Raw genomic sequence first — 26620 nt, forward strand, 5'->3', positions numbered from 1 at the left:
TGTCAGAGTGGAAGATGGTCTTAAAGATCATTGAAAACAACCACTCATTTTACAGATGGAAAATGATGGCCTGGAGAGGAAAACTGACTTTACCAACGTCACTCAGCAGTGCCATGACAGACCAGAGACCAGACCATGGTCCCTAATTATCAGTCTGTCTAGTCTTATACTCCACCATACTGGGTTTGCATTAGATATTACCAAGACACATCAGGGTTTTATGGCATGTTTATCTTAGACAATAACCTAGATTTATTTTTTAAATGATTCTAATTATGGACACATCCTAAAGCATAAGCATTATATTAAAATCTTCTTCAGAGGGACTGTGATATTAATTAAATAATGTGTTATATGCCAGTTATACATCAATTTTAAAGAAGAGGTCTGTAAGCAGGGGAGAGGGGAATTAACATACTTTGAGCACCTACTTTGTGTCAGGAACCTTACCTTTGGTAGTTCATTGATCTTCCTAATGACTTCGTGATGTTGATGCTAGAATAATGAAAATAAAAACAAAAATAAACAAATGGGACCTAATTAAACTTAAAAGCTTTTGCACAGCAAAGGAAACCATAAACAAAATGGAAATGCAACCCACAGAATGGGAGAAAATGTTTGCAAACGAAGCAACCGACAAGGGATTAATCTCCAAAATATACAAACAGCTCATGCAGCTCAATATAAAAAAACCCCCAAATAACCTAATCAAAAAATGGACAGAAGATCTAAATAGACATTTCTCCAAAGAAGACATACAGATGGCCAAAAAGCACGTGAAAAGATGCTCAACATCAATAATAATTATTAGAGAAATGCAAATCAAAACTACAATCACCTCACACCGGTCAGAATGGCCATCATCAAAAAGTCTATGAACAATAAATGCTAGAGGGGGTATGGAGAAAAGGGAACCCTCCTACACTGTTGGTGGGAATGTAAATTGGTACAACCACTCTGGAGAACAGTATGGAGGTTCCTTAAAAAACTAAAAGTAGGGACCTCCCTGGAGGTCCAGTGGTTAAGACCCCACACTGCCAATGCAGGGGGCGCAGTTTTGATCCTTGGTCGGGGAGCTAAGATCCCACAAGCTGCACAGCGCAGCCAAAAATTGAAAAAAAATCAAAAAATTTTTAAAAATTAAAAATAGAGCTATCATATGATCCAGCAATCCCACTCCAGGGCATATATCTGGAGAAAACCATACTTCGAAAAGATACATGCAACCCCAGTGTTCATTGCAGCACTATTTACAATAGCCAAGACATGGAAGCATCCTAAATGTCCACTGATACATGAATGGATAAAGAAGATGTGGTACTTATATACCACATAAAAATATATGGACTATTACTCAGCCATAAAAAACAATGAAATAATGCCATTTGCGGCAACATGGATGGACCTAGAGATTATCACACTAAGTGAAGTCAAAGACAAATATCATATGACATCACTTATATGTGGAATCTAAAAAATGATACAAATGAACTTATTTACAAAACAGAACAGACTCACAGGCTTAGAAAACAAACTTATGGTTACCAAAGGGGAAAGGTGAGGGAGGGGTGGTAAATTAGGAGGATGGGATTAACATACACACATTACTGTATATAAAATCAACAAGGACCTACTGCATAGCACAGGGAACTCTACCCAATACTCTGTGATAACCTATATGGGAAAAGAATCTGAAAGAGAATAGGTATATGTGTAGGTATAACTAAATCACTTTGCCGTACACCTGAAACTAACACAACATTGTAAATCAACTATACTCCAATAGAAAATTAAAATTTTAAATAAATAAACAAAACAAAAATAAACCAAAAGTCAGGCTTAATTGTAAATCAAATGTGAATGCACAAAATAGTTTCTATTTCTGTAGGCCTGTGTTTGGGAGCTGGAATTTGAAAATAAATAAATAAGTAAGTAAATAAATAACTTCTCTTATGGGAAATTGGCACTGCCTTATAGACTTGAGGATAAAGGAAACAGAAATATATTTCTCCCTTCACCTGAATTTGGAAATGCAACTTTCTAAACATGCCATTTTGAGGATATGTCATTAACCTTCTGCCTTCACGTATTGCAATAGTTGAGATTCAAAAATAATGTTCCAGTTTTAGAACCAAGAGTTGTTATTTAAAAACCATCAGAAGCACAAATGTTTTTTAATGGTGTATATACTTCCTGTATCTGGGGAGGATTCTTCATTTATTACTGCATGTTCTTTGTTCCTATAAAATAATAAACAATCCACGTTTAATGCTTTTACCATGTAGAAGACAAATAAACATAACTGGTGATTCTTGGTCTGAAAGAAAACAATTTTACTTGTCTATAAATTATAAAATTTAATTTTATGAAAAAAAATTTTGTATAGTTCCCAAATCAGGTATTTCTTTCCAGTTCATATAACCCCTTATGTAAAACTGAGTCACTACAGAGAAAGTATTTCCTCATCTGCCCTCCTGGAATTTAGATAGAACCTTCCCAAGTTGCATTTAAAATTCTACCATCAACCATGTATACATCTCATAAAATATTTTATAGTTTCCTGTATGCTCTGGCTGAACATTTCATAGTACATAAACACTTCTGCAAATAATATAAGGGCATCAAGTTGAATATGTCATAGCAGTGGCAGCCACATAAAGCTGATTCTACCTCAATTTATTTTCTTATTTTTATCTTCTTATTTGAAGTGCAAGGTGAAACTTTCTGTGCTTTTCTTGTACAGTTGGTTGGGGGCGGGGAAGGGGGGCAGACCAGGGGACTCTAGCAGTTTCAGTGGGGTTGTGTTCATTAAAGCAAAGGCTTTCTGCAGAGGGCATCAAGCCAAGCTTAAACAACAAAACCATGCCTGCAGAAATTGGATGTAAATGTGATGGTTAAATAAGGGCCAGATGCCTTTAAAAACTCAAATATGAAAAAGTCATATCTCTTAAAGTAAGTTTCTAGCGTCGTGACTAGGATAGTGATACTATAGCACTTTAAAAAAAGAAGAAGAAGAAGAAACAAAGAAAGAGACTTACATTTGTCTTCTGGAAGAAAATATCAAATATTCAGCCTGTCATAAGTCATGGGGATTTTGGCAATTGAAGCATATTTTAAAACAATCAATTCCTACAAAGTCATGAGAAACCCAGATACAGTATTTCATTGTTGGAAACCGCTGTAACTCTGTATACAGTATTATATTCATGTTCCCTTTTCTGCTCATCACCACCACTCATTCACTATTCCCTTTTATTCAAAGGAAGATAAAAATAGAAAAAGATATAGAAAAAATCAAGAAGCAAGAGGATTACTTACTTATATAACTGTTCAAATAACAATTTACTTGCTATCAAAAATGATGATTTATTGTATCAGTATTTTAATAATAAGTTTTACATAATAATTGTAGGACACCGTGTGCCACCCTGTATACTAAGCACTTTGTGTGGCTATCTCATTAAATCCTCACGACCCCACTATGAGACATGCATTGTCATTCTCCCTGTTGCCCAGAGGTGATAGAACGCAAATTTAAGAACAGAAGCTTCACTGCCTTATGCAGAAGTGCCCAAGATGGCGCTAGCATTTGTAGCCAGCACTTTGACCCCAGAGTTCATGCTCTTAACCACTGTTGTACAGCACGGATTGTACTAAAGAGTTCTGATAACATATTAAAGAGAATTGCTGCCCTGAACCTAGAAGCACTTCTCTACTAAAAAAACTTGATTACAAGAAAATTTCATTTTAACTTAACATTCCTTCCCTAAGGCCAAGTATTATGTGTATAATAGAATATCATGTAATGTATAATATACTATAATTATATAGAATGATGCCAAGTCCTCTGTAATGTCTTAAACCTTAAGATAAATACATATGATCAATGCACATACTGAGAATCCCTGTACAACTTATGAGAAAAACTTCCTCAAAAATCCATGTGTACAAAGCCTCTCCTTTGTGGAGACCAGATTTCTCCAGAAGGCTCTTATTACATAGGCTACTATTTTATGCTTTCATACAAGGTATTTATCTCATGTTATAAAGTAATCCCCATCTTGTGTACATGTGTTTGCAGTGGCAGATACAGAAGTACGTATGGCAACCCCTTGCGACTTTATACAAATGTCCCTTTTAGATGTTTGCTTGTTAGTTGTGACATAGTCATTGTTTCTCCTAGTCCAGGATGTGTGTGTGCTTGGGGGGAGTGGTGGACAGAGAAAGGAAGAAAGTGGAAAGAAAGTTGCTGAAAACAATTTGAATTAGAAATGATGGTTTTCATAATTCAAAAAGACACATGCACCCCAGTGTTCATTGCAGCACTCTTTACAATAGCCAGGTCATGAAAGCAACCTAAATGCCCATCGACAGACAAATGGATAAAGAAGATGTGGTACATATATATGATGGAATATTACTCAGCCATAACAAGGAACGAAACTGGGTCATTTGTAGAGACATGGATGGACCTAGAGACTGTCATACAGAGTGAAGTAAGTCAGAAAGAGAAAAACAGATACCGTGTATTAACGCGTATATGTGGAATGTAGAAAAATGGTACAGATGAACCGGTTTGCAAGGCAGAAATAGAGACACAGATGTAGAGGACAAACGTATGGACACCAAGGGGGGAGGGGAGGTGGGATACATTGGAAGATTGGGATTGACATATATACACTAATATGTATGAAATAGATAACTAATGAGAACCTGCTGTATAGCACAGGGAACTCCACTTCGCTGTACAGTAGAAACTAACACAACATTGTAAAACAACTGTACCCCAATTTAAAAAAAGAAAGAAATGATGGTTTTCCTCCCTCATCCGTGATTAGCAGCTTCTTTAATTCAACCCTAGGTCTGTTCTGCCTCCGAACAAGTCGCTTTCTGATTTTTGTTTGTTAAGATGCCAACTAGCACTACAGCAGCCTGGGGTACTACGTACCTGCAGCTTTCTTCTCTGAATGGCGTTGATTTACTTCTTCCAACCACTTTACTTGGGAAAAGTTAATCACTCCTTCCAGACCTGTATGTGCCAATCCATCGAGCAGTCTCTAAGCAGCAGTGACTCCTGCAGGTTGGCCGGCCACACTTCCATAGGTTTGGCCTGGGAGGAGACAATGAGCCCAGATGGTGCAGGAAGTTTGTGACTTACAGGGCAGCCTAAGCAAGATCAGCATGGTGTCAACTTTCCATGGTCCTAATCCCACAGGAATATACCAAATCTAGGGTCCAGATGACAGAAGACCAGAGTGATGGGTCACTGTGTCATGGAGACACCAACTCTAAACCACAGCCAAGCAGTTTACCAGCTTTCATCCATACCTAAAAGGAGGGCGAGGTGGAAAATCCCATGTCTCTCCAGAACCAGGGAGGCAGATGATTCCTTGTGGCAGCTCCTCCCAAGACTGGCTGTCTTGCCGCATCCCTGGGATGATCACAGAGTGAAGTGGAACCTTGCCTACGTGATCCAGATGGAGACATGCAAGGTCACTTAGGGTGCCTTTCCCCTGCAATATACAGAGTCATGTGTCTCTGTGAACCATATGAAAAATCCATCTGCCTCTTCCTCCCTAGGTTTTCAAGGTGCTCTCCTTCTCTAGCTCTTTTCCATAAAGCTTCCTGCCTGCCTCAGGGCACAGTGCCTTCTGCATCCTCTGAATTTTTATGCCCCTGTTGGTCTCTATACTTCCTATTTTCTGTCCCTAATCATCTCTCCGTGTGCTTTGTAGCCTGCCTCAAGAAATTAAGAATTTCTTGAGGGCAAGTCTTAAATCTATACCTCTTTGTAATCGCCACATGCACATATTAGGTATTCAATAAATATTTTTTGGTTGTTTAACAAACATGAGCACAAAATTCTTTCTTTTTCTTTCTTTTTTTTTTTGGTTAAGTCTTTGTTTAATCTCTTATTGATGCTTGTTTGACTTATTTGGCTGCAAATCTCAAGAACTATAGATGATCACAGCCTTTTTCTTAAAGACAATAATACAGTGTCTCAGAGAAAGCAATTCAAAGCAGGCCATGAGTCAGGTTTCTTGTGGCCTTTATGAGTAGGTCACTCTGACTACAGTCTTATTTGAAGGGGTTAATGACCTCAGAGAGGGAGGTAACCTTAGTCACATTTGTATACTACTAAAGACCTAAGAACCTTTGTGTCCTACTTGAATCTATACACACTTGAAAAAGACTTACAGACATACTCCATTTTTGTTTATAGCAGCATCTTTGAAAACCTGCTAGGCCTCCCACTAGTTTGCTTTAAAGACAACAAGCTATTTTAGGATGAGATTTCCCTAAAGGTAATAGAAATAACATGTTCTCTGAACTTAGAGCAAATGTGAAGATCTGTTTAGACTGAAAATAATGAGATTTTGTGAACAGGAAGCAACAGTTTTTCACCCAACAGCTTGCAGTTAAAACGTCTGCTTTCTTTATCTCTGTTCATTCATTCATTCATTCAAAAAAGATTTTCTTAGCACCTATGAAAGCCAAACAATCAACATGGTGTCGACAGTTCCCAAACAGTGAAGCAAGGACCTAGGGGGACCCGTAGAGTTCCAGAAAAGGGCTCAAGAAGCCACCTACATTAAATTATCTATAGATTAAATATGTTACATGTTTTGCCCATATGGGTGCCGCTCTAAATATTTACATGCGTGCCATTGTGATTTATGAAATACAAACATAAATTTATTTAAAAATGACACTGAAATCCTTGTAGCTTTTTGACATTACATTTTTTTTTTCATTCAAGAGGTAGCAAAAGTACAAGTTATAGAATGCATGAGTCAGGGAATTTGTTAAGGTTAAAAAGTGATTCTCAAGGTCAAAAAAAAAAAAGATAACTATTGCCTTCTGTGCTTTTACAGTAACTGCCATTGTCTCTGCAGCCCTTCAGTGGTGAGTAAGTTGTGCCCTCTGAAGGTTTTAAGCTTCTTTAGCTTAAATTTAAGGGTATTTTTTTCTTTTGACATTAAGTATCACCCGAACTTTTTTCATATGTCTTATTTTGGGGAAAATTCATGATCTTTTTAACATTAGGAAGTTTTCCTTTTCCTGACATTTTATTGCTTTGCATATTTGAAACATTTCAATCCCAGACAATAAATATTATGTGATTATTATTTTCATATGGATAGGCTATTTCCTCCTGTTTTTTCTAACCCCCTTTCCTAGCTAATACTCAAAAATTTATTAACATTAAACTGTGCCATTCAGCTTTTTCAGAATCATGTATAATGAAAATTGAAAGAGGGGCAGGTTTGAGAGAGGAGAGGTAGTAGTAGTTGAAAATAAATTGAAGTGTGTGGTTTTCTTTCAGTTGGATTTCTAATATTTCTTGTTTGGTTGAAATGAAGATTATATTTATTCTGTAAATCATTTTTATAAATTGACATAACCAGTTATCACATTAAGTGGTATCTTTTTATATCGTTATTATGGAAGCTAAATAAATGGGTCTCAACAAAGTGGATGGATGTTAGCTGAATACACCATGAGAACACAGTGTTAAAAGCACCCACCTTTAAAAGCTCTCCTCGTGGCTCCCTCACCTGCATCAGTTCTTTTCTCAAGTACCTGTTCTTCAATAAGGCCTTCTCTAACCCCCCTTTTAAATATTGAAGCCCCAGCCTCTGCCTTACATACGATATCCCGCTTCCTTGTTTTCTTTTTTTTCACTAACACTTCCGTACCATTTCTTAGACTTATTTATTTTGTTTATTATCTCCTCCCTCTAGAATGTAGACTGTCTGAGATTCAGGATTATGGTCTGTTTTGTCCACTGTTGTGTCCCCAGCACTTAGAGCAGGGCCTGACACTAGTGCATGTTCCGTTAGTATTTTCCAACATAAATGAATGATTGATCAGTCCTTAATTCTGCAAATTCTTGCAACACTATACCCATGTCATTGTCCTCTGGTTCTTCTCCAGCCTTTAACTGTTTCTTCTCACTTCTGTCCTGGCTTGTTGTCTGACTCCATGCCTCAACTATTTGCTTTCCCTTGACTTTCCAAAGTCCTCTGAATTTCTTCAACTGTGTTCTTCAACATAACTCTTTTTTTACATTTTAGTACTTCCAAATTCACAATACATCTTCAACAGAATAAGAAATTTGACCACCACAAGCAAGAGTTATTATGATGTACTTAGTTTTTCATAAACATTATTTCAAACTTTTTGATATATTTCACTACTTATTGAATTTTTTTCACAACTCCAAGTTAGCAATTTTTTTTTGGCTGCACCGCACGGCTTGCAGGATCTTAGTTCCCCAACCAGAGATCAAACCTAGGCCCCAACCGTGAAAGAGCCGAGTCCTAACCACTGGACCACCAGGGAATTCCTGGGTTAGCAGTTTTTTAAGTGCATTTATTTATTACCTCTTATGTTGCAGTAGTTTTTTTTAGACACAGCACATATATTTATTTCTTTTTAAAAAATTAGCTTAATGTGGTATAGTTTACATATAGTAATAACCCCTTTTTAGATGTATGGTTCAATTCAGTGACTTCTGACAAATAAGCACAGTTGTGTAACTGCCACCATAATCAAGATACATGAATGCCAGAAAGTTCTCTCATGTTCCTTTGTAATTGATCTACCACTCATCACTAACCCCTGGCAACCACTGATCTGATTTCTGTCTCTGTAATTTTACCTTTTCCAGAATATCACATAAAATGGAATAATTCTATATAAATTTAGATTTAAAGTTTTTGTGTCTTCTTTCACTGAGTGTAATGCTTTTGAGATTCATCCATGTGGTTGTGTGTATCTGTAGTTCATTTCCTTTTCTTGCTGAGTAATATTCCTTTGTGTGGATGCACCACAGTTTGTTTATCTATTCATTATTAAGTGTACCTTTCGATTGTTTCTGACTATTAAGAATAAAGCTTCTATGAACATGGATAGACAGAGCTTTGTGTAGATTTATATGTTCATTTGTAATGGGTAAACACTTAGGATTGGGATCACTGAGTCATATGGTAAGTGAATATTTAATTTTATAAGAGACAGACAGTGTTTTCCCAAAGTGCTGTACCATTTGGCACTACCATCAGAAATATGAGATTTCTAGTTGCTCCATATCTTTGCTAGCATTTGGTATGATCTATTCTGTTGTTTGTTTTGTCTTGTTTTAATTTTAGCCATCCTGATAGGCAAATAGTGGTATCTCACTGGGGTTTTACTTTGCTTTTCTCTGGTGACTAATGATACTAAGCACTTGCATGTATTGGTTTACCATCCATATATTTTCTTTGTTGGTTCAAATCTTTTGTCTATTTTAAAAAATCGGTTGTTTGTCTTCTTATTACAATATAAGAGTTCTTCGTATATTCTAGATACAGAAATGTGTTTTTCACATATTTTCTCTGAGTCTGGGACTTGACTTAAAGAGTCTTTGGAAGAGCTGAAGGTTTTAATTTTGAAGAAGTTTGATTTATCAATTTTTATTCTTCTATGGATCATACTTTTTTGTGTCTTATCTGAGAAATCTTGATCTAACCCAAGCTCACAAAGGTTTTCTCCAATGTTTTCTTCTTGATATTTTAAATTTCAACTTTTACTTTTAGGTATTTGGTTCATTTTGAGTTTACTTTTGTATATGGTGCAAATTAAGGTTTAAGATCCCTTTTTTTTTCTTCCCCTGCACATGGATGTCTGTTCCAACACCATTTTTTTGAGGATTATTCTTTCCTCATTGAATTACCTTGACACCTTTGTCTAAAACCAATTGACCATATATGTGTGGGTCCATTTTGGATTCTGTTTTGTTCCATTGATCTATATGCTTATCCTTAGACAGCACCTCACTGTCTTGATTACTAAGTCATGAAATCAGGTCTTATGAATCCTTCAGCTTTTCCTTTTCAAAATCTTTTTTTATTCTAGGTTCTGTGATTTTCCATATTTCTACAAAACACTTGCTGGGATTTTGACTGGAATTGCTTTGAATCTATAGCTCAATTTAGGGAGAATTGATACCTTAACTGTATTAGGCCTTCTGATCAATGAATATGGAATAGCTTTTCATTTACTTAGGTCTTTTCTGATTTCCTTCATCAATGTTTTATAGTTTTCACAATGTAAATCCAGTACATATTTTATTAGATTTATCCATAGATATTTCAATTTCTGGTTCATTGCTAATATATAGAAATAAAATCAGTATTTGTATATGAACCTTTTTTCCTGTAACCTTGCTGATCTCACTTATTAGCTATAATAGTTCTCAGGGTTTTTTGTTTTGTTTTCTTTTTGTGTATTCTTTGGAATTTTCTACATAGATGATTGTTATTTGCAAGTAAAGACAGTTTTTTTTCTTTCTTTCTAATCTGTATACTTCTTATTTCTTCTTCTTGCCTTATTGCAGTGACTACCATCTCCAGTACACTATTGAATAGTCATGGTGAAAACAGACATCCTTGCCTTTTTCCTGAATTTATGGGGAAAACATTCAGTCTTTCATCATTAAATTAGCTGCAAGATTTTCTTAGATGCTCTTTATCATATTGAGGGAAGTTCCTTTCTTTTTTTTTTAAATAAGTTTATTTATTTATTTATTTTTGACTGCGTTGGGTCTTCATTGCTGCACGCAGGCTTTTTCTAGTTGTGGCAAGTGGGGGCTACTCTTTGTTGTGGTGTGCGGGCTTCTCACTGCACTGGCTTCTTGTTGCGGGGCATGGGCTCTAGGAGTGCAGGCTTCAGTAGTTGTGGCACACGAGCTTCAGTAGTGGTGGCTCACAGGCTCTAGAGCGCAGGCTCAGTAGTTGTGGTGCACAGGCTTAGTTGCTCCGCGGCATGTGGGATCTTCCCAGACCAGGGCTCAAACCCGTTGTCCTGCATTGGCAGGCAGATTCTTAACCACTGTGCCACCAGGGAAGTCCCAGGGAAGTTCCTTTCTATTCTTAGTTTGCTGAGTGTTTTTATAATGAATGGATGTTGAATTTTATCAAATGGTTTTTCTGTGTCCTTGGAGATGATAATATAGTTTCTCTTTTTTTGGTGGTACATTGCATTGATTGATTTTTTAATTTAAGTATAAATGACTTACAACATTATATTAGTTTCAGGTGTACAACATAGTTATTTGATATTTATTTACATTACAAAATGATCATTGGGATGCATGTATCTTTTTGAATTAGCATTTTCATTTCCTTCAGACATATCTGATTTATCTTTCTTGGAGTTTATAGAATTTCTTGAATCTGAGGCTCGATGTCTTTCATCAATTTTTTTTAACATTCTCAGCCACTATTCTTCAAATATTCTTCTAGGATTTTAATTACATGTATGTCAGACTTTTCACCATGTGCAAGATGTCTCCTATACTCTTTTTGGAATTTCCCATCTCTTTTTCTCTCTTCTTTATTAATCTGGATATTTTCTACTGACTGACCCATCTTTATTAATCTTCTCTTTTGCTGCATCCAAAATTCTATTAAGCCCATCTAGTGAACTCTTAATTTCAGGGTTTGTTTTTTTTTTTCAGTTATGCAATCACCATTTGATTTTTTTTTTTTTTTTTTTTTTTTTTGGCTACGTTGGGTCTTCATTGCTGCATGTGGGCTTTCTCTAGTTGCGGCAAGTGGGGGCTACTCTTCTTGTTGCGGCACACGGGCTTGTCATTGAGGTGGCTTCTCCTGTGGAGCACAGGCTCTAGGCACGCAGGCTTCAGTAGTTGTGGAGCGTGGGCTTCGGTAGTTGTGGCTCCCGGGCTCTGGAGCGCAGGCTCAGTAGTTGTGGTTCACGGGCTTAGTTGCTCCACAGCATGTGGGATCTTCCCGGACCAGGGATTGAACCTGTGTGCCCTGCATTGGCAGGCAGATTCTTAACCACTGCACCACCAAGGAAGTCCCCATTTGATTCTTTTTTTTAAATTTTGCTTTAAAGTCCCTTTCTGATTACCCCAGTGTCTGGGTTGCTTATAGACCTGCTTCTGTACTCTGGGATTTTTTCCTCTTAGTTTTCAATCACTTTGTTCTGTATCCCACTGTGCCTAGGATTTTTTTGCTGAATACCAGACCTTGTATGTGAAAAAATGTAGAAGCTCTGGATGATGATTTCTTCCAGAGAGGGTTTAATTTTCTGGCAAGCGGACAGGGATGTAGTCAGATCAAGGTTGATCTTTTTCTACTTTGCCCTTATTCATAGAAGGTATACCTAGGGTCTCAGCTGAGAGCCTGTGGTGTTTACCAGACCCTTCAACCTTGGTGAGCACTGAAATCCAGCCCCTGACTCCCTGGACCCACAAGATGGATGAAATTTCTGCTCACCTCATTCGTCTCCCAGCTTCTACTCTCACTCACCCCACACATGTGCAGCTTTGGAGTTGACATATATTTCAAGGAGGAATTTCATGTAGAATTATAGGCTCACTTCTCTGCAGTTACCTCCTGTCTAAGATTGTGGTCCCTCATTACCTCTGTACCTCAGCCCCAAGCTCCAACCTCTGCCTCTCCAGCCCAGTGAGACTGCCGCAAGCCCTAGACCACTGCTTCCCATGCAGCTTCTCTTACTCTCACAGTTAATTGGCAAATTCCCTGAAGGAAAAAATGAACTTTCCTCTTCTTCAATTTCTAGTCCCTCAAACCCTGACTGCCTTGGCTTTTTACTGATGCCTCAAATAAAGTGTGCTTCCCAAAGATGTCCACATTCACATCCCTAGAACCTGTGAAGATGTCACATAACAAAAGGGAATTAAAGTTGCAGGACTGGAATTAAGGTTGCTGATCAACTGATAATCAAGGGAGATTATCCTAGGTGATCCAGGTAGGCCCAATCTAATCACATGAGCTCTTAAAAACAGAAGAGGGAGGCAGAAAAGTGGGGAAGATAGTGTGACATCAGAAGGACTTGACACTGCTGGCTTTGAAGATGGAATAAGGGTGTCATGAGCCAATGAATGTGGTGGGCTCTAAAATGGCTCTTGTAGCCAGTAAGAAAACCGGGACTTTGGTCCTACAGCCAAGAACTGAAAACTCCCGACAATCTGAGTAGGAAGTGGTTCTCTCCTACAACCTCCGGAAAGTAACATACCTACCAACACCTTGATTTTAGTCCACGAGACCCATAGCAGACTTCTGACCTATAGAACTGTAAGGTAATGCATTTGTGTTTAAGCCGCTAAATGTGTGGTTATTTGTAACAGCAGCATAGAAAACTATTACACAATTGTTTTGCATTTTGTCCAGCTTTTCTAATTGTTCTCAGGTCAACGATTAGTCTCGATGTATCAGTCAGAGTACAGTCAGAGTCAGAACCACTGTGCTTATGGGATAAAGGTTTTATTATAGGAATCAGATCTTCCAGAGCTGTGGGAGGATTTGGGAAAGTGAAACCCTAGGAAGGAAGTTGGAGGATCAGAGAAAAAGTCCACAACCCATCAATTTGGGAAGCAAAGCACAACCACCTGACAAAGTAGCTGCAAAGTGACAGCTCACAGGAAGGTCTGTAGGAAGCCATGCTTCTGTAGAACTGCTACCTCTGTGAGTCTGCCACCAAGTGTCTGGTAGTGAGCTTGGAGCCTCTGTTGGGAAATAGGATCCTCAGTCAGGAAGAAGAGCTGGATGGAGAGTGGAGGAAAGGGAGGGTAAGCTAGAACCACCAGTACTTCTGTGGCAGTAACTGCATCTAACCACAGTGAACTTCAAAGGTTAATAACTGCTTCACTGCCGTCTTCCAAATCTTGCATAAATTTCTCTTTTGGCCAACTCTACTCAGAACCATATAGGGAAGGGAAATCTGGAAATGTAGTTTCAGTTTCACCAAGTTGACACAGTACCAAATAGTCTACCCTTTGTCAACTTGGTATCCATACACCATACACTTTTAACCGTAGTATTAAATCCTCCAAATAAAGGCAATAGCAAAATGCTTCCCCCTAGCATGACGCATGCTAACCCTCTCCTCCAAAGAGGATATCAATACCTTTGTGGTCTTCCTCCTGAAAATCTATAACCTCAATCTAATCATGAGAAAAGCATCAAACAAATCTCAGTTGAGGGTTATTCTACAAAACACCTGACTGTACTCAAAACCGTCAAAGTCATCAAAAACAAGGAAAGTCTGAGAAATTATCACAGCCTAGAGGAACCTAAGGCGACATGTCATAAGTAAATGTAATGTGGTGTCCTAGGTGTGATTCTGGAACAGAAAAAGGACATTAGGTAAAAACTAAGGAAATCTGAATATAAGTATGGGCTTTAGTGAATGATAACATATCAAAATTGGTTCATTAATTGTAACAAATATACCATACTAATGTAAAATATTAATAATAGGAGAAACTGGGTGTGGGGTATATAGGAACTTTGTATTATCTGTGTAATTCTTTTAATAAATATAAAACTATTCTAAAATTAAAGTTTATTTTTTTAAAAAAGGATATAGTCCCATATGATGCATCCATTTGGGCATTTGGGGTGATGTTTGTTCTTTTCTATGAGTTAGGATATACCCCTTTGATATCCTGCAACTTAAATACTGAGATATATGGCTAACCACTATTAATACCTGATAATAGGGGAAAGGGAGAGGGGGAAATAATAAAGAATTGTTTAATACCTAAACAAATACGCTGTATTCACATTAAAGTAAGGAAGAGACACTCGTAACCACTCCTGTCATCATTTCTGTAACAGGTCCAGTGGTCATAGCTAGTGCTTATAACTTCCTTCTTCCACTAGCCAGTTCATACTCCCTTAGCCCTCAATAAACACCTCAGCTGGTATGGTCCCTTGCTTGATGGGGTGAGCCTGCCTCTTTCTGTTTCAGTTGTATTTTGCTGTATAACAAATCCCCCCAAAACTTAGTGGCTTAAAACAACAATGATTTATTATTTCTCACGATTCTGGGGAGTCAGAGATTCAGGCAAGTCTTGACTAGGTAGTTCTGCTCCGTATGGCATCATCTGGTAGTTATCAGCTGCGTTTAGCAGGCAGCTGAGCTGGACCAGAAGGATCAAAAAGGCTTTGCTCATCAATTTGGAGATTTGGAGCCTCAGAGCTCCACATGATCTCTCCTTTTGCTTCTGACAACCTTTGGCTTCCTCACACATGATAGTTTCAGAGTAGTTGCATTTAAAAGACAACTGGCTTCACACAGATGGCCAACAGGCACGTGAAAAGATGTTCAACATCGCTAATTATCAGATAGATACGAATCAAAACCACAGTGAGGTATTACCTCATACTGGTCAGAACGGCCATCATCAAAAAGTCTACAAATAATCAGTGCTGGAGAGGGTGTGGGGAAAGGGAACCCTCCTGCACTGCTGGTGGGGATGTAAATTGATGCAGCCACTATGGAGAACAGTATGGAGGTTCCTTAAAAAACTAAAAATAGAGTTGCCCTCTGATCCAGCAATTCCACCCCTGGGTATATATCTGGAAAAAACGAAAGCACTAATTTGAAAAGATAATGTGCACCCCAGTATTCATAGCAACACTATTTACAATATTCCAAGACGTGGAAGCAACCCAAGAGCCTATCAACAGATGATTGGTTTAAGAAGATGTGGTATATACATACAATGGAACATTAATCATCCATAAAAAAGAATGAAATATTGCCATTTGCAGCAACATGAATGGACCTAAAGAATATCATACTAAGGGGGTGTAGGCATGGCTTCTCCTACTCCCAGGGTCCTCCCGTGTGAGGAGGGGTCCTCAGTGCCCCTAGAGGCACTCCATCTGTGGCCCAGGAAGCAGTAACTTCAGGGCAAGAATGTTCTGGGCATTTGTCCAAATGCCTAGCTGGTCAGGTGTGATGCTGGTGGTGTTCCCTCTGCACCACGGCTCTCACACTTTTATAACCACGATCATTTATGAAGCACATGGGAAAGCGTGTGTGTGTGTCTCTAGGCTCATCCCTCAGAGATTCACATCCAGTAGTTGGGAGAGACCAGAAATGTGCATTTTTTAAAAATGAGTCCTTCCAAGCAACATGGATGGACCTAGAGATTAACACACTAAGTGAAGTAAGACAGAGAAAGACAAATATCATATGGTATCACTTATATGTGGAATCTAAAAAACAATACACATGAACTTACTTACAAAACAGAAACAGACTCAAAGACATAGAAAACAAACTTATGGTTACCAAAATGAAAGGGAGGGAGGGGATGGATAAATTAGGAGTTTGGGATTAACAGATACAAACTACTATACATAAAATAGATAAGCAACAAGGATTTTCTGTATAGCACAGGGAACTATATTCAATATCTTATAATAACCTATAATGGAAAATAATCTGAAATATATTAATAAATATATATATAACTGAATCACTTTGCTGAACACCTGAAACTAACACAATATTGTTACTATACTTCAATTAAAAAAAAAAAAAAAAAAAGGCAGTCGTCTTCCAAGAGGGATGAAATGAAAACTGTGATTCTTCTTCAGGTGTGGCTCTGAAGTTCCAGAGCATCATTTCTGTATTTTGCAGTCAAAGCTGGTCACAAACCCAGTCCAGGTTAGAGGGGAAGGGCAATAGGCTCTATCTCTTGGTAAGAGGAGCAGCAAAGAATTTGCGCCCGGTTGTAATCCACTAAACTGGTTGTGGAAATCTCTGTTTATCTTCTTTAAGGCAAATTCTCAGAATTGGAATTGCTCCATGGAAGGTATTCCTCATTTTAAAAGCTTGAGACTTATCCAAATGGCCCTCCAGTTGGGTTTTTCCAGTTTTCATTCTCATTAACAATGTTTGAAAGTCAGTTTCCCTGTGCCTTCACCAACACTAGGTATCATTACCTTTTTTAATATTTTCCAGTTTAAAGAAGGGGAAGGTCTGACCACTGCATTTATTTGCATTTTTTAATACCATTGAGGTTGAACATTTTGAATGTGTTTATGGCCATGTGTCGCTGTTCTTTTTTGAATTGCCTAATCTTGTACTTTGCCCATCCCTCTCTTGGGCTATTCCTGGGTTCAGTGCTGATGTTGGTCCGAAAACTGGGTTACTAAAGTTTAATTGACCTCAAACAACCCAACTAGGTTTTTAAATATTATGAATTACTGTCACCCAAAAAAAATCTATCTCCATTTCCATTTTTTTATTCTCTACTTCCCTAGATCATATCACCTTTTTCAGTTCTTTCTTTTCTCAGATTCACAATATTAGAACTGCAGAATCACCTCATTTTTCAGTTGAGGCTTTTGACAACAAAAGAGGAAAGGGTCTTGTCCTTTCTAAAGGTGGGGAGTCTATTCAGTTTGAATGCATGGAACCTCTCTTTTGGCTTCTGGTCAAAACTACACCAACAATGCATTTAGCCCCTTTACCAAAAGGGTTGTGTTCTTGTGTCTGGCACTAAGAAATTCAGTCTATCCATAACTTTTGCCTCATGAATAACTCAGATCCTAAATTCCCCCTGCCCCTACTTGGCTGTGTGACATTTTATAAATTGCTTTAACTTTGGGGCCTTGGATTACCCATCTGTTAAGTGGGAGCACTGAACTTCTACTCAGTGATTCTGAGACATACTTTTTACTCTTGAAGTCTGTTGTTTAAGAGAGCATTAGAGAGAATGGATTAGGGGAAACCAGCATAGGTGGAAGTTGACCTTTAAGAAATTTATTTCAGCCTACAATGTCTATTTTTGAAGGTAACCTAATCAAAGCTTTTTAAAAATAGTTTTTAATTATAGGTTTGAAACTTTGTGTTATTTGTAATACCTTTTTAGAAGCATGAAAATAGCATTTCTCTCTGTACCAGCTTTGTGCTTTCCCATTTGGTAAACACTGATTTTATTTCTATCTGTTGCCTGTAGGAGTAGACCAAGCCAACTCAGTACTTCCTGTTTACCTCCTGGTCTTACATATGGTAGATTGCCACAGACCTGCTCTCAAAATAAGCTTCCTTGGTTTAATTCTGCATTTTCTGGTTAGGCAACTGGCCTGTCAATACTTGAACAATGAAACAATTTGGCTACTGAAGACTTGTTCTGACATTCCCCCTTCAAATTGTCAGTGGAAAGGAAAGTCACTTAATGTAATGGCAGGAATAATATAATAGTAGGATTTACATTTAAATGGGGGCATCACACAGTACCTTTCATTTGAGAATATCAAAGCATTTCCAACTCTTAAACTTGGAATGTGTGACATGGGCAAACACAAAGATAGATAGTAAATAACCTGATTTCCTCTGGAGATTCTCAGTGCTCTAAATATCTATTTTTTAAGGAGGAAGATTGAATGTTATGTGTATTGAGTGAATAGAGTGTAAGCTTAGAAATATTTTATGTTCCCATCATAGTTGATTCTGCTTAGCATAAATCATCAGTGCCAACCATAACTTACCATTTACTGGAGCTTTTTTGGTTATATTACACTTTTCAGTTGTATTACACTCATGTCAGACACACCTTCGTACAAGTCCCTCCAAGGTCAATAGTTTAGAAATTCTGCCTCTTCCATCCCCTTCTCCACTCAACACTTATGGAAATATATGCTAAATGGAACAGAAGCAGCCTACCCAACTAACAGGGTTAGACCACTCTTAACACAAGATTAATGAAATAGAAGTTTAGGGTAAAAATAACATTTTTCAAGCCCTAAGAGTGTAGATGCCAAGTAAAAGCCAACAGCTCTCCAGGATCAGTCAAATCCCACGCTTTGCCCTCCTTCAACTTCGCTCAACGGAGTTGAAGAAAAGAGGAAATCCTGTACGCCCACCGTTGCTCTGGCCGCTGGTGCCACCCTCTGGCCCTCCCACCTTCCCTGAAGCCACAGCTCAGCAGTCACCATTGTGGAAAACAGGACCGCAGACTCAAGGTGAAGAATGAGACTCTACACATTGTTTACTGAGGTGACACGCAAGCAGGAATGATGAGGCACTTGTGCACAGGTAGCTACCTGTATTCATGGCCGGCCTTTGTAGGTGTGAGATTCATGTCCATAAGAGGGCATTTAGAGACCACAGATATTTAAAGTGACAGATATTGGCAAGAAGTTGAGTTTGTGAAGTATTCTACATTGCTGATTTGTGACTGAACCATGGGTTAAGAGACATCTAGAGCTATCAGAGGCTTAGAGAACAGCATTTGCTCAGAGGGAGAAGAGCCTAAGGATCTTATCAGTTTGCTGAGACTGGAATTGGCATCCTGTGTGACAGATCTGTAATACTGGGGGTGAGGGGGCTGATTTCCTTTTAGATTTCCAGGATCTTTCAGGATCCAAAGGCAGCCTTCACCTCTGGATACTCAGCTCTTTATAGACACCCTGAATTCTTCCAAACTGACCAATCACACTGGAAATAAATTTTACACACTGAAAAAGTGATACCCTTTCGCATCTAGTACCCAGATCTTAGTTTCTAAGTATTCTGCACTGATATTCAGGCTCCTCGGAAAAACAGGTGATTCCAGGACTGGGGCAGGGAGAGAGGCCTTGAAAAATTAGCCTGGAACATCCTAATTCACCAGAAAATAAAGAGTTGCTCAAAGAACCACAGGGAAATATCAAAAATGGGAGCTTGAAGAGGCTCCCACTGGCTAAATCTGGGAAAATTTGATTATAGTAACGGGTCATCATGCATAGAATAAGATAAGTAATTTTGAGTTCATACAATATAAATAAGTAAATAAATAAGGGAGAAAGTGAAAGCTCTTCTTTGCCATAGAATGCCAACTAATAAATATAGCTGGAGTTATGGCATTAAAAGATCATCAGTGGGGGAGAAAGACTGATAAGTAGTAGAAATTTACATAGTCTCAAATTATCTCCCCACAAATTACCTATTAGTTACAAAGGAAAACTAGTAACAGCAACAACAACAAATCTGATGTTCTTTCAGTTGTTCCTTGTAAATATTGTTAATTAAATTTTTTTATTGTTTTGGTTCACAAATGTTAAGCATTTCTTTTGCTTGAATTTTGTCTTTCTTGGGGTCACGCCATTAAATAAGAAATGCAGACAGAAATTCATGTATAGCAGTTCAAAGAATACCTCCAATGATGACAAATCCTTTGATAAGATACACTTTGGGTAAATGCCTAATCCCGTTCTTTTTGTTCAGACCTATTGAAATTGTTCTCCCCTCCGAAAGCCAGATCAGGCTAACCCCGCAGCACAGCAGAGACATAAAGGAGCAGAACCCACCCTCCACCTCACGCCCCGCACTTGGATTAGAGGGCGCCCGAGAGCTACAGCACTGGGTGGGCAGAGAGGTGGCTGTTCCAGGCTGGCCACTGAACTACACCTGGTCCCTCCCCTAGGGAGGGTTCTGACCTTCTTTACTTCTCCTTTTGTTGTCTGTATAAGACCAGAAACACTGTTCCCAGTTACTGTGATGGTTAGGTATCTGTGGCAGGCAGGATGCTGGTATCCAGAGAGGGCAGGTGGGGTAAACAGAACCCCTAGATATTGCTGGCCCAGCTGGGCTCCCGGCTACCTGGTTATGTGATGAACTGCACCAGCATTCCAGGGAGACGGGACAGGCACCTCGAAGACTACATTCAGACACTGAAATACACACCCACCAAACAGCCATCCCAGACCTCTAATCTTACTTGATGACCAAACTATAATTACATTACAGCAATTACTTGAATATTACATTTTTATTACTGTTATGTCATTATGTCTACTAGGAAAAAATATGCCTACTTTAAGCATTAAAATTCTTAATGAATCATTTAAGCTCATTTAAGCTACCTGAAACCCCTGACTTAAACATTTTGGCCAAAATAATTTTTAGAGCCTGGGGGGAAGAAGAGGGTTAATCTCCATCTATAGTGTTGCCCAAAAAGCAAGAAAACTTTCACTGGTGGATGTACTTCTAGAGATTAAAAAGTTCCAGCCAAGGCTGATCAGAAAGTTCTGATAGTTACATTTAAGAGCTCTGTTTATAAAGCCATCAATTCTTTATCATCTATTGATCAGTTCCAACTACTGGCAAAAAGTAGAGAACTCAGGAAACATCCATGTCTCCATCCTCCAAATGTGTGGAGGCATATTTCCCATACTTCCGAAATGTCAAGCAGGAAGATTCTTTAGAGGCCAGCTTGGCCCGTTTTTCAGCCCTTTCTCTGGAAGCCAGTGGTTTATTTGGAACTCACAAAGGACACTCCTCAAATAGTTACTAATGTAAGTTACATTTTCTAATCATTATATTTTACTTCATTACCTCTTTTTAGGTAGTTTCTCATTAGGCCTGATCTTGCTGAAAGATTCCAAGCTGTCAGACTCAGTATATTTTCTCAGCAGGGGGCCCTTTGACCCTAACCACTTTGCAATTTAACCCAAACCGTGTCCCTTTCCCAAGCAGTACAGGCCCAGACAAGCATATGATGCCTCTTGTCTCAAAAATAAATTCTATACTTTGAGAGCCAGGATTCAGACCCTTGAATTTGGGGAACTTACCATATGAGCTGATGAGTCAAAATATCCAGTTTTAACCACTTTTGAATTTTTTTACACATACATTTACCCCTAAATACTCTGTGCATTGAACAAGCACTTTCCTACAAGAAAATGAAGCAGCTCACAGGTTTTGCTTCCCTGAGGTAAACCAAGCCCAAGGTTTGCTTTTTGCTTCATTTTTTAAAAAGTCCTTTTGGCAAATATATGTCCTCTATGTTACTGTGTAAAATTCAGTGCCTAATTCTAAAGTTATGTACATCTGCCGGACATATACGCCGTTAAACATTCATGGCTGCCTACCAATGTGAAAGGTATTACCAGGTCTATTTTTAACATTGTTTTGACAAGGCTGTTGCTGTGGAAAAAAAAAAAAAAATTCCTATAGAATTCTTAATGAGAAAACTGAATGATTCTTTGAAATGTGGTTGTGATTCCCTGACTTATTCAGTGGTGATGTCACAGGTGCTGAGAAGCAAGAAACGGTAGACTCGCTCGTTTGCCAGCGCGCTCTCAAGATGCACCAGAGGGGAAATGAAACTCATCTCGCGTGTGGTTTGTGCTGAGCTGTGCTTCCCACCACTGCTCCGGGGGTCACACATGCCCCTGCTCGGGACATGTCTCACACACTCGGTTTGTCATCCCCGTGAGCCTGTGTCATGGAAGGGTGCGCTGCTTGCATGTGTTTCTTATAGAACTTGATCGGCCCGCTGGCCTTTCTTCTGTTCATTACCCACATTTGTCTTAGAAAACAGCCACCTAGTTCTAGCTGTTGGAGAAAGACAGGGCTTTCCTCCAGCTCACCTGAGTCCCCTCGGTCGCTTAATTAGCAAGTGGCAAGAAGTTCAGAGAAGTCTGTCAGGACAGGAGAATGTGCTCCGGCCTCCTTGTCACCTAATTTGAATCCTGGGCCACACTCTTGGGCAGAGGACACAATGGCACATCAGGTGGTGTCCTGGTCAGGTCTCAGGTGGGTTTGTAATATTAAAAGAATAAAATAATATTAGTGAATGGGAGGCGGTATCTGAAAGGAAAGCCAACGTTCCCTTGACGTTTATAAAAACATTATTGTAATACGTGAATTCTTTCTGTGGAATCTGTTAAACTAATATGCAGTAAATATAATGGTTCAAAGTCAAAATCCCATTCTTGATTTATGGATTTACCAAATTAACCTGCCAGACTCTGATCCTTCTTGCAACGGCAAAACTACAGAATCTTTCCACAGTCACACTTCAATCTCCGGCTACACATTCCAATCCCAGACCTGTCGCTGGCACCACGAATGTTTTCCCCCTTCTCCTGATGTCGTCTCAACATCTCAGGGTCGTTGGCGTTTTCTCAAGACTGTAACCCTTATGCAGTCGTTTATGGGACCAGCTGGTGACCTCACACACTCCCCAGCTGTGCTGCAGACCATTTCAACACAACCCCATGCCTCGGAGTTTTGATAACTTGACCTGGAGCTCCTGGGTCTGTAGCAACTTGGGGGCAGCTCAGTACTTGCTAAGGTATCGCTTCCCCCGCCCCCGGCCCCCCAAAAGGGCTGTAAAAGGTTAGGGTTCTGAGAGGTGGGCAGAGGCTGTGGCACACACGCTCCTGGGCCCACAGAGGAAGGCCTCCTTCCTCCTCCTCCCTGGCACATGTTCGTTCTGACGCCTCCTTTGCTCAGGGCCATGTGCTCCAGACCAGCAGCCACAGCAAGAGGGGCCAGGTCTGGGGTGAAGAAAAGAGATGCCGAGGCATTCTCAGAAGGACGCTGTCCTTCCCCTCACACATCATCCGCTGCCCGCAGCCCAGCTCCCCTGAAGCCCTGGAGGGGCGGCCACGGGCAGAGTGAGGCTGACTCAGAAATGTCCCCTTTGTGCCTCTTTTGCCAGTAGCAGAGCTTCAGTAGCAGAACTTGATCTTTCAGGAGTCTCTTTGGGAATCGCTGGGTCTTCTGCTTTTCACAGCTAAGTGAAGCAGTATCCCCTTATAAAAGGAAAAATGCCGCTTCAAGATTTGCTCAAGACAGAATGATGACACTTGGCAAGTCCAAAAAGAAGAATACTTCGCTGCCCGCTCTCTGCTCCCAGATGTTCAGATCACTGAGAAATGGTACAGCCAGGGTGAGGGGGTGCGAACTGCTTGTTTATTTGGCGTCTCCTTGGGGGGTTATAAAAAACAAACAACAAAAACACACACACAAAAGCTCGACACAATACATAAACCATTGACAGTAACCTAAGACGAAGCGCTCCTGCGAGCTTCTGAACCTGTTTGTTGCCGTTCTGCAGTTAGCCGAGGATGCTCGTGGATTGTGCTAACGCAGCACTGAGCCCCGGGCCAAACACCTTCTCAGGTTTTTTTCCCCTCTGCGTTTTGCTAATCCCTGGATGAAACATAATCGCAGAGCAATGTTCAAGGTTGGACGCAACAGGGAGGAACTCGGCGTTGGCTCCCACCCAGTGGAAATAACATGCCATTGGACTTGACAAGGCAGGAGGAAGGATGTTAAACAAATACACTCCCTCCAGCCTCCCTAGCAATGGCTCGCTGCTCACCACAGAAGCCCCAGGTTTCCCCAGGCTGCTCACTCCTCTCCCAGGTTTCATCACCTGAGATATGTTGTATAAGATAAATAGGCAGGGAGGCCAACGAGCAAAAATTCCAATCAGGAAAAGAATGGAAAGAGAATTAAGTCATTTTTTCCCCTCTAGGGCAAAATTAAAGTTACAAAAGTATTTGTATATAATAAATATATAATTATATATAATAATTAAACTCCAGCCACTTGCAGTCATCATTCTTTTTCCCTTTCTCTCAAACCAGAGGAAAACATTTCTCCTTATTGTGGTTTCAGGTGCAGACTTCTGAATCAGAAGTTCCAGGTACCACCTGACTCCTTGTCATCTTGTGTTCTGATGACAGTATGGGAAAGGGAATCAGAGAATGGGACAGAATTTTCTCCAGTGAACAGAGAGGGAAGGCTGTCTAAAAGTACTCATCTATTCCACATAAAGTTATCTAAAATATACACACACGCAAGTGTATGTATTTGTAACTCATTTAATCTTTTTTTAATAAATTTATTTATTTTATTTTTGGCTGCGTTGGGTCTTCATTGCTGCACGTGGGCTTTTCTCTGGTTGTGGCGAGTGGGGTCTACTCTTCGTTGCGGTGTGCAGGCTTCTCATTGCAGTGGCTTCTCTCGTTGCGGAGCACGGGCTCTAGGTGCACGGGCTTCAGTAGTTGTGGCACGTGGGCTCAGTAGTGGCTCGCAGGCTCTAGAGCGCAGGCTCAGTAGTTGTGGCGCACGGGCTTAGTTGCTCCGCGGCATGTGGGATCTTCCCGGACCAGGGCTCGAATCCGTGTCCTGCGTTGGCAGGTGGATTCTTAACCACTGCCCCACCAGGGAAGCCCTCTCAGTTAAGCTTTACAACAACACTCTGAGATTGATACTGTTACTCTTATTTTACAGATGGAAGTCTGGGGCGCAGAGGGGTTTAAGACCACACAGATTCAACCATGGAATGCACTGGAGATCTCCATGTGGTTCTAGACAGAAAAGCGGGCTCCGAGGAGTCAGGGAAGCAAAGCTAGAGGTTAAAAACAGTAACAACAGCAAATCCCCCTACTGTCAGGAGACTAACAAGCAAATAAATAATAAATAATAGAACCTGGCCTCAGTGCTCGACCTTTTCCTGAGGAGCTTAGAAAGTGCTCAGAGGTGATCTTGCGTCTTGTCCAGTTATAGTTGAGTTGCGTTGTAGGTTTGCCTGAGGGCATTATCATAAATCTGTGCTGAAACCAAACCTGGAGCAGGTCTCCCCTCTCCTGTTGGTCCAGCTCTCACGAGATCAGATGTGATGGAACCAGGAGGAGGAGCATCAGCATTTTTACCTGATCCTGGGATGGAGAAGGTAAAATGGTGGCCTTTGTTACCACACCTCCCAGAGTGGATCCATGTGGCCTTTCACTGACTCCCTCTGGGCTTCTCTCCTTTCTTCTGAAACCATGAATCCTCTTTGACCTCAAGGCCATGAAGCCAAATATGACTGCTGCCCCCGGACGAGCTCCTATGGCTGTTACCAGTGTCTGCAAGCATGGCTATCACTCCATCTTCCTGCAGATCATCCAGGACCCTCTGAAACAGCCTTTTCTCTTTTATTCCGCGAGCCCTCAATGTGTCAAGCACTGTGCCACGTGGCACAGGAAGGACGCAGCTTCTGCAGTGTTTGCTCAGCCAAGTAAAGTGAAGCTCGTCTCAGTGTAGACTATTCACTATGTGATTCTCTCAGCCCTACTGCCTACCGGAGTTTGCTGAACTTTCCTGGACATGGAGACGAGGTGAGGTAGTGAGAGCTTCCCTCCAGGCTTTGAGTTCTGGCTCTGGTCCTGGTCAGCTCTCCAGCCTTGGGCATGTCTCCTGACCTCTTGGAGCTTCAGTTTCCTCATCCATAAAAGGGAGGAGATAATTCCTACCTCACAGGAGTTGAGGTGGTGCCACTGTGACCCCACCTCCAGCTTTCATCAGCATCTCTCTAACTTTCTGGTTTATTCTGAAGATTCTTTTAAGTAATCACCAAAAGCCAAATGTTCCATCCACTCCTTGTTTTTTGTTTGTTTTTTGTTTTTCATTTGATGATTTCCTTCAGAAAAGTGTTTTGCCTGTCTCCTGGGTGAACGTATCCCTTGCCAACTTCTTTGAAAGCCTTTGACAGAGGGGAACACGCTTCTACTAAATGCCACCGGGGAAGAGAATGGAGGGAGGGACAATACCCCCCCTTCTACCTAGACAGCCTTTCACAGACGCAGTACTTCCTCACCTGCAGCCTCGGCTTATCCCACAGCAGCCCTGGGAAGTGGTCAGAGCCGAGACCATCAGCCCATCTTACAAATGAGGAAACTGAGGTTCGCAGAGATTGCGTGGCTTGTCTGGGGCACACAGCTGACACGTGAAGCCAGATCTCTAAAGCAGGTCTCCGACTCCACATCAGTGCTCCTTCCACCACAAAGAACCTCTTCGGGGAGAAGTCCTTTTTCTGGTTGCAAATCCAAGAGGGAAAGTTTTTGACTATGGCCTAGGTTATGAGAGTGGGGTGGCAAGGTGACCCAGGCCTGCCTTGCCTCCTGCATCTGCTGGAAGGCTCTTGCTATAGCTTCCTTTTCCAGGGACACAGAGAGTTAGGGCCTCTGTTACTGTAAGTGCTGGAATTAATCCAAATCTGGAATCACTATAAGTCCAGGAT

At 40.2% G+C, this 26620-nt stretch overlaps 1 protein-coding gene across 2 annotated transcripts in view; it reads left to right on the forward strand.

Annotated features, from left to right (window-relative positions):
• Positions 1 to 24873, forward strand: part of SUPT3H (SPT3 homolog, SAGA and STAGA complex component) — a 447882-nt gene extending 423009 nt beyond the window's left edge. The window contains exon 13 of one of the 2 annotated variants that reach the window (XM_061195027.1): positions 24850 to 24873. The gene's annotated coding sequence lies outside the window, so the exon portion shown is untranslated. Of the gene's footprint in view, positions 1 to 5215; positions 5289 to 24849 lie in introns of those variants that run through there. The other variant, XM_061195026.1, reaches the window with a different exon arrangement.
• Positions 24874 to 26620: the final 1747 nt, after the last annotated feature.

Source organism: Eubalaena glacialis, chromosome 7 (genome assembly GCF_028564815.1).
Source record: "Eubalaena glacialis isolate mEubGla1 chromosome 7, mEubGla1.1.hap2.+ XY, whole genome shotgun sequence".
NCBI classification, from domain to species: Eukaryota; Metazoa; Chordata; class Mammalia; order Artiodactyla; family Balaenidae; genus Eubalaena; species Eubalaena glacialis.